Source organism: Erythrolamprus reginae, chromosome 7 (assembly GCF_031021105.1).
Source record: "Erythrolamprus reginae isolate rEryReg1 chromosome 7, rEryReg1.hap1, whole genome shotgun sequence".
In the NCBI taxonomy this organism is placed as follows: domain Eukaryota; kingdom Metazoa; phylum Chordata; class Lepidosauria; order Squamata; family Dipsadidae; genus Erythrolamprus; species Erythrolamprus reginae.
Genome location: NC_091956.1, coordinates 43,463,313 through 43,475,369, shown reverse-complemented (window position 1 = coordinate 43,475,369; position 12,057 = coordinate 43,463,313).

Sequence of the window (12,057 nt, the reverse complement as noted above, 5' to 3'; positions counted from 1 at the left end):
TCAGAGGTCGGCTCCGAGGTCTCTCCCTTGTGGGGTGCCTCAGGGGTCGGTCCTCTCCCCATCTACATGAAACCACTGGGTGAGATCATCCAAGGACATGGGGTGAGGTATCATCAATACGCCGATGATACCCAGCTTTACATCTCCACCCCATGCCCAGTCAACGAAGCGGTGGAAGTGATGTGCCGGTGCCTGGAGGCTGTTGGGGCCTGGATGGGTGTCAACAGACTCAGGCTCAACCCGGATAAGACGGAGTGACTGTGGGTTATGCCTCCCAAGGACAATCCCATCTGTCCGTCCATCACCCTGGGGGGAGAATCATTGCCCCCCTCAGAGAGGGTCCGCAACTTGGGTGTCCTCCTCGATCCACAGCTCACATTAGAAAACCATCTCTCAGCTGTGGCGAGGGGGGCATTTGCCCAGGTTCGCCTGGTGCACCAGTTGCGGCCCTATCTGGACCGGGACTCATTGCTCACAGTCACTCATGCCCTCATCACCTTGAGGTTCGACTACTGTAATGCTCTCTACATGGGGCTACCTCTGAAAAGTGTTCGGAAACTTCAGATCGTGCAGAATGCAGCTGCGAGAGCAGTCATGGGCTTACCTAGGTATGCCCATGTTTCACCATCACTACACAGTCTGCATTGGCTGCCGATCAATTTCCGGTCACAATTCAAAGTGTTGGTTATGACCTTTAAAGCCCTTCATGGCATCGGACCAGAATACCTCCGAGACCGCCTCCTGCCGCACGAATCCCAGCGACCGATTAGGTCCCACAGAGTAGGCCTTCTCCGGGTCCCGTCAACTAAACAGTGTCAGTTGGCGGGCCCCAGGGGAAAAGCCTTCTCTGTGGCGGCACCGGCTCTCTGGAACCAACTCTCCCCGGAGATTAGAACTGCCCCTACTCTTCCTGCCTTCCGTAAACTCCTTAAAACCCACCTTTGCCGTCAGGCATGGGGGAATTAAGACATCTCCCCCTGGGCATGTTTAAATTGTGTATGGTATGCTTGTGAGTGTGTCTGTTAGTATATGGGGTTTTCTTTTAAATCTTAAATGTTTTAAACTTGCTCGGATTATTTATGATTTGTTTTCTCTGCTGTGAGCCGCCCCGAGTCCTCGGAGAGGGGCGGCATACAAATCTAAATAATAAATAAATAAATAAATAAATAAATAAATAAATAAATATAAAAGTCATGCAACAAAATTTACAAGACAGTGAAAAAAGAATACAAGTGACAGAAGGAAAAATTCAAATTATGGGACAGAGAGTGGAAGAATATGAAGACAGCAATTATGCAGCCCGCAGAGACTTTGACATCGCAATAACCAACTTAGAACTTCAAGCTGCATCACATGGTCTGAGGTTTCAAAACATCGACGAAGAAGGAGATGAAGATCTGCCTGCAAAAATGGCAGAAGTTATGGGAGGCATCATGCAACAGATCCAGCAGAACTGATAAGAGAAATCGATGAAGTTTACCGAGTCCAGACTGGCTATGTAAGGCACCATAACCTATCCAGAGAAGTTCACATTAAGTTCTCAAGAAGAACCATCAAAGACGAGATACTGAGACTGACAAAAAACGAGACCTTTCAACGTAATGGAAAAGAAATCACGATCCTGAAACAAGTTCCGAAGAGAGTTCGAGAGAGTAGAAGACAATATTATTTCCTTACAAGCATCTTAATCAGAAAGAACATTGTCTTTAGATGGTTGATACCAGAAGGCTTGACTCTAACTTAGCAATCAACGAGATTGAGAATAGAAAGTGTGGAACAAGCAAGATCCTTCCTTGGACGTAGCGGATTGGATAGTGTTGAACAAATTCAGATCGAATCAAAGAATACTGAAGACATGATGGGGGCGACAGGTGGCGGAGGGGAAGAACCACTAGTTCTGAAGCAGAAGCAAGCACAGCCTTCACAGGAGTTAATTTTAGAAACTCGACTTCGAGAACCGAAAGAAGCAAAAAGGTACTATAAATAAAGATGACACATGACCTGAAAATATTCTCTGTCAACGTAAATGGACTGAATAAACCAAGGAAGAGAAATCAAGTATTAACTAAACTTACGAAACAAAAAGCTCAGATAAATATTTTACAAGAAGTTCACATCAAAAAATCAAAAAGAAGTCTCCTTAAAAACTCAAAACTGGGAAAACTATACACTAGTTTGGCCAATCAAAAGAAAAGAGTAGCAATGTATATTGATGAATTAATTGAATCTAAAGAAATATATAATGATAGTGATGGAAGGATGTTGATAGTACAATTAGATTTAGAAACAAAACCACTTACAATTGTCTCAATTTATGCACCAAATGATAATCAAAAACAATTTTACAAAGATTTGCATGAAAAAATTAATGAGTTATCAATTGAAAAAATGATAATAATAGGGGATTTTAATGCAATTTCAGATGACCAAATTGATTATACTGAGAAAAGAAAAGAAAAGAAAAAAAAGGTTATCTTACCGGTGGCATTCTGGAAAATGAGCTCAGAATTATCATTAAAAGATGTATGGCGAGAACAGCACTTAAAAGATAAACAGTATACTTTTTATTCCAACCCACACAAGACCTGGTCTAGAATTGACATGGCTTGGGCCCCTACCCATATAATGGAACAAATAAGTAAAATAGAAATAGAGACAAATACTTGGGCAGATCATAACCCCTTATCTATATATTGGAAAGGGGAAAGGAGAATAAAGAATTGGTCAATGAATAGAACTATAATAAAAGATCCAGAATATAAAAAATGTATAGAGAAAGAATTAGAGATTTTTAAAAAAATAAATAAAAATACTGATACTACTCCCCAAAATTTATGGGATACAACTAAGGCATATATACATGGACTAACAATATCATTTATAGCAAAAAAAAAAATAAAGAGAAGAAAAAATATCATGAAAAATTAGTAGAAGAACTAAAAAAATTAGAAATGTTAATGCAAAAAGAGGATAAGGACGACAAACTAAAAAATCAGAGAGAATTAATAAGACATAAACTGAGATTAATAGAACAAGAACCAATTGTAGAACAGATAAAGAGAGCAAAACAAGAATATTTTGAGCATGTGAATAAACCTGGAAGATGGTTGGCATACAAATTAAGAAAAGAGAGAGAAAACAAAATTATAAAAAATTTGACAGATTCAAAAGGTACAATAAAACATAGAATAGAAGATAAAAAGGAAATAGCATTGGAATTTTATAGACAATTATATAAGAAAGAAGAGATAAGTGAGGATTTAATTTTTAAATACTTGAGAAAAATAGAACTACCAGTCTTAACCGAAACACAACAGCAAAGATTAAATAAACCCATTACAGATATAGAATTAAAACAATCTATAAAGAATCAAAAAAATAATAAAGCGACTGGCCCAGATGCAATACCAGCAGAATTTTATAAATTAGAAATAGAAATACTTTTCTCAAATATGCTTGAGACATATAATCAAATATTGACAGTACGTAAATTACCAAAAACTTGGTCAGAAACTTTAATAACTTTAATACATAAGGTTAATACGGAGAAAGAAAAAATTGAAAATTACAGACCTATTTCACTGTTGAACGTTGATTATAAACTTTTTATATCAATATTTGCTAATAGACTTAAAAGTATTATAAATAATATGATACATAGTGATCAAAATGGATTCCTACCAGGAAGACAAATCAAAAATAATCTAAGAATAATAGTAAATACTTTGGAATATTATGAGCAGCATCCAGAAAAGCAAATGGCACTTATTTTTTTAGATGCTAAAAAAGCATTTGACAATGTGGATTGGAATTTTATGAAAATACAATTAAACAAGATGGAAGTAGGAACAATTTTTTTTAACATAATAGATGCTATATATTCCGAACAAACAGCTAAAATTATAATAAATAGTGAACAGATGGGAAAAGTAGCTATACAAAGAGGAGTAAGACAAGACTGTCCAATATCACCATTGTTATTCATTTTAACATTAGAAGTATTGTTGATAAAAATAAGAGCAGTTAAGGAAATAAAAGGATTGAAGATTAAAAAAGAAACTTATAAAACACAAGCATTTGCCGATGACGTAGTGTTCATTCTGGATGATCCAACAGAATCTATTTTAAATTTAATAAATGTGATTGAAGAATATGGGAAAGTTGCAGGATCGAAAATAAATAAGGAAAAGATGCAGATATTTACAAAAAATATGACTGAAACACAGAGAAAGTATTTAGGAGATCTATCAAACATGAAAATTACAAAAAAAGTGAAATACTTAGGGATATGGATGACTTCCAAAACTCTATCTTTAAAAAATGATAATTACCTAAAATTATTAAGTCAGGTTAAAAAAGATTTAGAAATATGGAGTAATTTACAACTATCATTTGTAGGAAGAATCTCTACAATTAAAATGAATATCCTTCCCAAAATTTTGTTCCTTTTTCAAGGAAAAGGTGCGCTGTTGGTGGGAGCGCCCAGTGCCGGAGGGTCTGCCGATTGAAGGGCCAGCGTGGAGAGGCCGGACCGACTGTTGTCGCTGAGAACGAGGTCTGCAAGGGGAGAGGAACTGAAAGCAAGGTCTGCGAGGGGAGAGGAGCTGAGGAGGATGTCGGGGCGACGCCGAGGCTGTATTGTGAGCATTTGGAGCTGTGGAATGAACGCTTGGTGGTCCTGCAGTGCTGTTTGGCAAAGGGAGTTGCGGAAATATCATTTGGACTGCAGCGACACCAACAGAAAGTGCAGACCAACGACTGGCGAGAGCCAGGGGTCCTGGGCGGAGCCAAGGAGCCGGAGGCAGAATCGGGTAACATCAAGAGGAGACGACTTATTCAGGACTGGGACATTCCCCTACCCCACCCCCCTCTTTTTTGCCTTTTTTTTCTGGGACATAGAACATACTATTAATCCAGAACTTAGTAACTGAGAACTGATATGACTTTGCTGCTAACCAAATTCCTATATTCTCTATATATACACTTTATACACTACTGATTAGATTGGATTCATTTTAATCAACTAAATTACTGCATTATTATCTATATTTTATATATTTTATATTTTTATGTGTATCTATTACCTTTATTAGTATTTTAATTTTTAGTATTTTTAACTATAAATTGATTTATATTTTAACTAAATTATTGCGGGGGGTTTAACGATGGATAATTGGGGTGGGTGTAGTATGTACGGAGTGAATGATTGGTATGGATGGGATGGATGGGATGGATGGGGTTACAATATGGGCGAGATGAATGGGAAGGATGCAAATAACATAGTTGGCCCACCTGACGCTGGAGAGGCAGGAGGGGGGGAGACACCTATCTCTGGGGGGACAGAGGGTCAGAATATCCCGGTGTTGATAGGGAGAGGCAGATATGGCGGGGGCCACAGAGTTAGCCGTTCCAGGGGAACGAGGGATCGTTGCTTAATAACGATCCCTTGTTCTGGCTCTGTGAGCTCAACCTTGGGTACTGGTGATGAGTGTAATTCTGGCCCTGGGCTCAGGTTGCTGCTGCTTAATGCCAGGTCGGTGGTAAATAAAACTCTCCTCATCCAGGATCTAAGGAAAGAGGAGGCCCTGGTCTCCCAAATTGGAAATTATACTATCACGCCACTGCTTTGACATGGATAAAAGAATGGCTGACTTTAGAAAACCAAAGGTTGCTTAATCTAGAAGGCCACGATCTGATGGTCAGTTGGCATGCATTTGTATGGTATGATAAATTAAAAACACATTCATATTTTAAAAATAATATTATTAGAAAAGCATTGATAGAAGTATGGAATGAAATAAATAAAAATCATTTTTTAGTAATGTCAGAATGGGTTTCACCTATTGAAGCTATTGTACACCCGAATCTTAAAGAAAAAGGTAAGATTTGGAAATATAGAGATCTGTTAGATAATCAATTCAAATTAAAAACAAAACAAGAGTTACAGGAGTTAGGTATTGATTTAGATTGGTGGCATTATATGCAGATTAGTTCTAGATATCAAATAGATGTAAAGACTTATATTTTTAAAAAAGAAAATAATGTATTGAGTAAATTGTTATTTCAAAATCAAACAAAGACAATTGGAAATGTCTATAAATATTTATTAAATTATAGAACGATAGGTTGGATATTGAAAGACAATATGATCAGTTGGTGTAAAAATTTTGGCAAAGAGATTAATTTAGATACTTGGGAAAAGATATGGATGTATAATTGGAAAATAACAAAATCAATTTCCTTTAAAGAAAACCAAATTAAGATGTTTTATAGATGGCACCTTCCACCATACAGAATTTCTAAAATGTTTCCATCTGTATCGCCTATCTGTTGGAAATGTAAAAAAGAAGTTGGTACATATTATCATACATGGTGGACATGCCCTGAGACCAAAATATTTGGGAATAAAGTAGAGAATTGGATAAATGAAATAACAAAGGAGAAGATTAAAAAATCTCCTGAATTTTTCTTACTGGGTATTTCAAATATAAAGTATAAAAAAGAAATTTATTATTTAATAATACATATGTTGGTTGCGGCACGAATAGTATTCGCACAGAAATGGAAAGAAAAGACAATACCAAAAGATACTGAGGTATTTAAAAAAAATATAGAATGTGCAGAATTAGACATGATGACTAAACGTCTGAATAATCAAACTGAAACAGAATTTTATAAAATATGGGACAAAGTATATGATTGGTGGAATTTTAAAAATAGAATTAAAAATTAAATATATAAGAATAAATGATTATTTGAAGAATTATAAGATAGAATGAAATAGTTTATATTATAACTAACTTAGAAGTGTTTACCTTTTCTTTTTTCTGTATTACTAATATTTTGTCTATCTCTTTTTTTATATATATATACCGTATTTTCCGGTGTATAAGACGACTGGGTGTATAAGACGACCCCCTAACTTTTCCAGTTAAAATATAGAATTTGAGATATACTCGCTGTATAAGACTACGCAGCCTGGTGCCAGCTTTCTCTTTCTCTTTCCACACAGCCACACTGATGACTAACTAATTGCACTGATTTTCCCATACATTGAGTGAATTCAGACAACACTCTTGTGAGCTGCTCAGTCTTTAGAAAGGGGTGGCATACAAATCTAATAAATAAATCTAATAAATAAATAAATTGTGCCACAAATTAGCCAAATAGGCTTTTGTGTAACCCCACTCCTATAAAAGTTTACACTCTCCTGCTTTTATTTCTTGCACAAATGAGAACCAGCACTAAGCATAATTAAAAAGTAGCGGTCTTTAAATCTACTGATCAGATGTTGTTTGTTTACAAGAAGTTTAATAAATAGCAATCCTGCAGGTGCAATTTTCTAATGAGTAGTTCTTTTGTTTGCATTCCCTAATTGTAAACTTTAGGCTCACTTTCGACTCACCCATGAATGAAAACTAATGAATAAGTTGCAGCGGGTTTCTTCTAGGGAGCAGGGAAAAGTAGGTACCTGAATACACATTTTTGTACACGTTTTGACAAATAAATGAATGAATGAAATAAATGAATAGCACGTGTTTTGCAGCTCTGAGTGGTACAAGGCGGAGCTTTGGGTACAGAGTCGGTGGAAAACTACTAAATCCCGGGTCCGAACAGCCCAGCCTTAAAAAAAAAAAGATCCCCTCGCTGTCTTACCCTTTCGACTTCGGTTCAGATGTTGCACCAGGAAAAGGCGCTTTCACAAGCGAGATCAATCACCAGCAGGCTCGACGGGTGAAGCACGTGCCGTCGGGCCGAGCTCAAGAGAAAGGAAAGCGCAACACGGCAGGAACTGCGGGGGGGTAGCCGGCGTACGCTCCGGCTAACGAGCCCTTGCCGCAGCTATCCGCCACTTCTTTCTTCTCCGCCTCGCCTCCCCTACTCCCGCCGCCACCTTTGCTCTCCCCGCCGGGCAAGAGGCAAAGGTGGCGGCGGGAGTAGCGGAGGCGAGGCGGAGAAGAAAGAAGCGGCGGATAGCTGGCGAGGCACCGGCTAGAGGGCTGGACCCCGCCGCTTTGCCGCCACTCCCGCCGCCGGCTTTGCTGGGGTCCAGCCCTCTAGCTGGCACCTCGCCAGCTATCCACCGCTTCTTTTTTCTCCGCCTCGCCTCCGCTACTCCCGCCGCCGCCTTTGCCTCTTGCCCGCCGGGCTTAAAGAAGGGAGAGGGGGGGGTGAACAAGGCCTCCGCCCCCTTTAACAAGTTTTATAACTCGCCGGGTTTCCACGTCCTGTGACTCCAGTCAGGTGGTTCCCGCCTTCTTTCTTTTTTTTCTCCCCCTCCGCGCCTTCCGGCTGTCGGGAACGTCTCTTCCCACCAAACAAGCGGCGCTGCCCCAAGAGAGTTCCCGGAGTCGCTGGGAAGGAAAATCCACGCGAGAGGGAGCGCTGCCTCCCCGCTCTTTCCTTTCTTGCTCCCCCGACGGTGCTGGGCTTCCTTTCACATGAGCGCGGGTGGGTCGAGGAAGGTTGGAAGCCGGCTTTTGAGTGGCGAAGCCGGAATGGCTGGAGCGGAGAGAGGCGGCGCCGGAGTGCCTGAGAACCGGGAGTATCTCTTTAAGGTTTTAGTCATCGGGGAGCTCGGCGTCGGCAAAACAAGTATCATCAAGCGCTACGTCCACCAGCTCTTCTCTCAGCCGGGCAAGAGGCAAAGGTGGCGACGGGAGTAGCGGAGGCGAGGCAGAGAAAAAAGAAGCGGCGCATAGCTGGCGAGGCACCGGCTAGAGGGCTGGACCCCAGCAAAGCCGGCGGCGGGAGCAGCGGCAAAGCGGCGGGGTCCAGCCCTCTAGCCGGCGCCTCGCCAGCTATCCACCGCTTCTTTCTTCTCCGCCTCGCCTCCGCTACTCCCGCCTGTGGAATCAGTATCCGGCGTATAAGACGACCCCCCCACTTTAGATAAGATTTTCAGGGGTTAAAAAATCGTCTTATACGCCGGAAAATACGGTAAGTATATAACATTTTAAAATATAAAGAAATTCAATTAATAAGTTTAATATTAAAAATATAGAATTAAATTCAATAAGAATGTACCGTAATTCACATGTGTGGATAGATCTGGTAACAGTTAGGGGTTTTTTTATATTCTGTATTAGTTAGACTTCTACGACAAGTGGAGCAATGGCAGCTCCTTAAATCTTTAATGTTGTATGTCTGTGTTTGTCCTTTTTGGAAAATAATAAAAATATTTTAAAAAAATAAAAATAAAAATCATCTTGGAAGAATATTGCTGAATTTGTAAAAACGTACTACTATTTTTTTATATATGTACTATTTGGATTCAAATTGAAAATTGATAATTTTCATATTGATAAAATTAGATATAAGGATTTTTAGTTTGTTTTTGAGATTTTTACTATAGTAAGTTAAGCACTGTTAAGGGAAGATATAAACAAGGTTAATAGATTTTGTTGTTTTTAAAAGGAATGTGAATTAAAGAGTGGGAATTTGCAAAGAAAGGATATTTAAGGGGGACTTTTTATGTAAAGAAGAGATGGGTGAGGAAGAAGAGGAAGAAGAGTAATATGAAAATGAAAAATAAAAAGAAACTACTGTATATAAAAAGATGGGAGAGACAGATATTAAATATAGATAAGGAAAAGGGCTCTTTGAAAATTGGCTGATTGTATTTTGAATATTTTATAATACTTTATAATATTTTATAGCTTTTTAAAAAAATCTTAGTACAGTGATCCCTCGATTATCGCGAGGGTTCCGTTCCAAGACCCCTCACGATAATCGATTTTTCGCGATATAGTGGTGCGGAAGTAAAAACACCATCTGTGCATGCGCACCCTTTTTTTTCCATGCCCGCGCATGCGCAGATGGTGTTTTTACTTCCGCACCTGGGAAGACCCAGGGAAGGTTCCTTCCGCCACCCAGCAGCTGATCTGCTCGGCAGCGCCGCAGTAGCGAGGAGCCGAAGATCGGAGTTTCCCCTTTGCGTGGGCGGTTGGGAAGACCCAGGGAAGGTTCCTTCGGCCGCCCAGCAGCTGATCTGCTCGGCAGCGCCACAGCAGCGAGGAGCCGAAGATCCGGGTTTCCCTGCCGCCTACGCAAAGGGGAAACCCGGATCTTTGGCTCCTCACTGCTGCGGCGCTGCCGAGCAGATCAGCTGCTGGGCGGCCGAAGGAACCTTCCCTGGGTCTTCCCCGCCGCCCACGCAAAGGGGAAACCCGTATCTTCGGCTCCTAGCTGCTGCGGCGCTGCCGAGCAGATCAGCTGCTGGGCGGCCGAAGGAAGCTTCCCTGGGTCTTCCCCGCCGCCCACGCGCCGCTCGAGAGCAAGAGGGGGAGAGATAGAGAAAGAGAGAGAAGGAAAGAAAGAGATGAGAGAGGGAGGAAGAGAGTGTGAGAGAGGAAGAAGCAAGATAGAGAAAGAGAGAGAGAAAGAAAGATGAGAAAGGAAGAGAGTGACGTCATCAGGTGGGAAAATATTTTTAATTAATATTTTTTGAAAAATCGCAATATAGCGTTTCGCGAAGATCAAGATCGCGAAAATCGAGGGATCACTGTAGTTACTTCTTGATCCATTTAGCAGTAGTAGATTTATGAATTTGGATTTATAACTAAATAAGTAATTGAAATATATTAAGGTGACTTAAATAGGCTTAATTTCATCTTCTAAGGTTTGTTTAATTTGGACTAGTGTGTTAAATGGGGTTTATAGATTTGTAAATCAAAGTATTTGTTTTTATTGCTTAATTTCAGCTTATTAAGAGGGGCTTGATGAAATATAATAATGGTATAATAATAAGTAATGAATTTAAATGTTTGTATTTATTTGTTCTTTAAATTGATAGAGTATGTAGTTTTTATATTGATAAATTTAGATATAAGGGTTTTTAGTTTGTTTTGAGATTTTTACTAGAGGGAAGAAGGCACTACGGCTTTGACATTAAGATTATAAGATCCAAAGGGTTTAGATTTTACTAATAGTTTAAGGAATATTAATGATGGACTTAATTAGACATTAATTGAGATTTATCTGGATGAAGAAATTAGAAAGAAAGGTATAAGAGGTGCGTGATGATAACCAAAATTAAATAGATGGGATTTAAGAATATATAATTTGATTATATAAGATGTACTGGTCAAAAACTATTTTATTATAACAAAAGGGAAAGAATATGACTTTTTGTATTATATGATGTGGAAGAAAAAAATAAAAAAAATAACTAAAAAAAATATTGATGCAGTGAAGGGCTAGATAGAACTCTCAGTCATACAATCATAGCTAGCCGATGAGTCACACACATTCCAATGGCTGTGTGACCAGAGGAGGATGAGAGAAGTCACCAAGCAACCAGCTCCCATCTTGGTTGGACAATGTGACAGTTTGTTTTGGAATCTTATGAATTTAAAACCTATATTGGGATGAAAAGCCTGGAAACTTCAGTACTGGCTTTTCACCTGTTAGTGCCAATATAGTATAACTAAATGAAATTGTACTTTGAGAAAACAGAATGCCTCTGAGTTCATTACTTGGAACCTGAGAATAACATTTTTTGTTTAAAAAAAACAGTTTAAGAGATCCCAAATTGATATAATTAAAATTTCTTACTTTTGAAAAGTTAATACTGGTTCAGTAAAGCATTTTTCTGTGAAGCATTAATCTTAATTTTTCTATTGAGAACACTAAAAATCAAATAATAAGAAAATAAATTTTTGTTGGCCTTTAGACAGTGACATTCCTGCTAAGATGTCAGTTAAGCTTAAAGCTGAAGCTTAAAACAGCTGTTAGTAGCAAACTAAACACTTGTTATTTTCCATCTCTGCATACTAATTTTCTTTAATGTACATTGATTCTTCTGTTTAACAAAAAGGGATTTCACTGGGTTTGCACTTTTTGCACATTTTTTAAAAAGAAAATTGAAACTGAAAAAGCTTAGAATGATTTTATTATATATTAAAAATCTAGTGCACTAATATTTCTCTCTATTTCTTGTTTTTTTCCTTACAATGAAACTGAAACTTGGGAAGACAAAGATAGAGCAGGGTAATTCTATGCTCACAGAAAGATAATTGAAATTTTCACCTAGTCTATCCCTAAACTGCACAATTG